The 2589-nt window shown below is 33.7% G+C and overlaps 1 non-coding gene across 1 annotated transcript; it reads left to right on the top strand.

Annotated features, from left to right (window-relative positions):
* Window positions 1-246: 246 nt before the first annotated feature.
* TRNAD-GUC (transfer RNA aspartic acid (anticodon GUC)) lies at window positions 247-318 on the top strand. The gene has a single exon. It is a non-coding gene; the product is annotated as a tRNA-Asp (tRNA).
* The last annotated feature ends 2271 nt before the right edge of the window (window positions 319-2589 follow it).

Genomic DNA, 2589 nt, shown 5'->3' with positions numbered 1-2589 from the left:
GAATACAAAGTGATTTGAAAATCACTGTTTCTGGAACATCTTGAGAGTTCAGTAAATGTGAATTATTAATTACCATAGAAAATAGGAAAGAAATACAAAAAATTCTTCAAGATAACAGGGAGACTAAAAGAATGGGGAAAAAATAAAACAAGTGAGACATAAAAGATAACCAAAAAAAGGCAAAAAATAAGCTAGTAGGAGTCAGTAGCTCAGAAAAGGAATGAAAAAAAAAGTAGTCATGGGAATTCCCTGGTGGTCCAGTGGTTAGGACTTGGTGCTGTCACTGCCGTGGCCCTGGTTCAATCCCAGGTCAGGAAACTAAATCCCACAAGCTGCATGGCATGGCCAAAAGAAAAAAAAAATATCAGATGGAACAGCAACTACACAAAATAATACAAATGATAGAGAAATAAAGAATCAGCCTGAGGAAACCATCAAAGTACTGAGACAAAGAACAGAGATATTTTTAAAAAATAGACAATAATAAATGTGAAAAATAGGCAAATGGATTCTAACACATGCATAATTATGCTTCTGAAAAAGAAAACAGAAAAATAAAACAATAAAATGTATATTCAAAATGTAATAGATGAAAATTTTCCTGAAATAAAAACTTGAATTTGAAGAGCGAGAAGATACACATAGTAATCAAATATAAGACATATCTTAGTGAAATTGAACTGAACTTCAGGAATAAATAATCCTGTGACTAATCAAATGAGAAACAGAAAAAAAGCAAGAAACATACATTGTTGTTGAACTACAACAACTTAAGAAGTTTTAAGGCAAAAAAGAGAAGACTCAATACATTTACACCCATCTAAGTTCCTTTGATTAAAAGGCAATAATCAAGCATTCTCAAGTTTGCCAGAATTTAAGGAATACAGCATTTAAGTGTCTACCAAAGTAAATTTTAAAAGACAAGACTCTCCTTGCCTGCCTTTTGAAGTGGGTTGAAGGTTGGAAATAACTCCACCTGCAAGGTGGCAGAACCAAGGAGAAGACCTATGGTTAAGACCTCAGTTATCCAGGGTACCTAACAGAGAAGAAAGATACTATATGAAATGGGGAAGACCAGTGGTGTTGGATTGGAATTTAAAGTATAGGTGTGAGTTTTCTTTTCATTAGTTCATTTTCTGAATATTCTATGCTAAATTATAGATATATATATATATAAAATATATAAATGAAAACTCCACTGGAACAATGAAACCATCTCTATGTTGGGCTTCATTAATTTCTTCCCAATATTTGCCTTCTGTTTTTCAACATGAGAGCATTTTTCTTGACAGACAAGAGGTAAGCAAAAAGGAATATGAACAATTCTACTTTTGATACCTATACATTGTGAGTATAAATCAATCAGTCAAGAAACCCTTCAGTTAGTCCTGAAATGGGATGGTTTCAGCGAATTATACAGGGGATGTAGTAGCACTATCCAAAAGCAAAGCATTTTCAAATAAAATCCGAACTGGAAGTCAGATTTCCCTCTTAAATGGATGAAATATAACTTTTTCCCTCTTTTCAAAGTAGCACATTACATAGTTCTGGGCAGAAAGCACAAATAAGACCATAGGAGGCCTCTCTGCAATTAAGATAAGCACATGCTCAATTCTTAGAATTTCCTGGTAGCTTAAAACATAAATACTTAAACAAGTATATAAAATGCGTGGAATATTTTTAAAGCTTACATTTAATATAATCATGCATTTAGTAAACAAAAACAAGGCAATGGAATTTTATTATCCACTGAAAAATTAGGTTTGAATTAGAGATAAAATCATATACGTAAATTTGAGGCCCTGTCAATGTGAGACCTGGGCCAGACTGCTCTCCTGTCCTGGAAGGAGCTGTAGAAGAACATAGAAAATACAGAAGTACAAATTGCTGCCATCCAGCCTAGACTCTAAGTCAGAGATTTGCATTATTGCCAGATGCTAACCTTCCAATCAATTAATTTTAGGCCACAGTAATTAAAGCAAATTTAAGTTAGGCTGTTAAAGATGGAAAATGGTCTGCAAATAAAAATAAGAGCCTTGAAACTAGCAGCGCTGATCTGGTGGAAGAGAAAAAAAAAAAATGAAGTTCACTTAGTAGAGGATTAATCAAACCTGAAAGAAGGAGAATCCAAATCAGACTGGATCAGAGACACCAAGTGTTCTCAGTAGTTCCTGGTTGAGGCAAAACTGGATATTAGTTTCAGAACCCAAAGAACAGGATCCATTACTGATTCTTAAACTTTTATGCTGAAGTTAAATGTTGTATAACATGGGGTCAATCATTATTTTTTTAAATCTGCTTTTATTTTTTTTAATTTCCCAAGTTTAAGACTTCTACGTATTGCAGAATATGGAGAGATCTGAACTGGATAGACACTACCTAAAGAACCTATGTTTATATTACATTTTCTCAATTATTCATCTGCTCCAAATAAAGCCCAGCCCCTCCCTTATTCATCCACTCACTAAGCACTTAATTAGAATCTCCTAGGTCTAAGAAATTTGCTAATTATTATAATTGCAAAAATGTACAAGGTACCTTCTTGCCCTCAAATGACCCAAAATAGTGTTTCCTGTCCTGGGATAGGAA

The sequence above is a fragment of the Orcinus orca genome, chromosome 5 (genome assembly GCF_937001465.1).
Source record: "Orcinus orca chromosome 5, mOrcOrc1.1, whole genome shotgun sequence".
In the NCBI taxonomy this organism is placed as follows: domain Eukaryota; kingdom Metazoa; phylum Chordata; class Mammalia; order Artiodactyla; family Delphinidae; genus Orcinus; species Orcinus orca.
The sequence above is the reverse complement of the archived record's forward strand: the minus strand, read 5'-3'. Positions and strand labels throughout refer to the sequence as shown.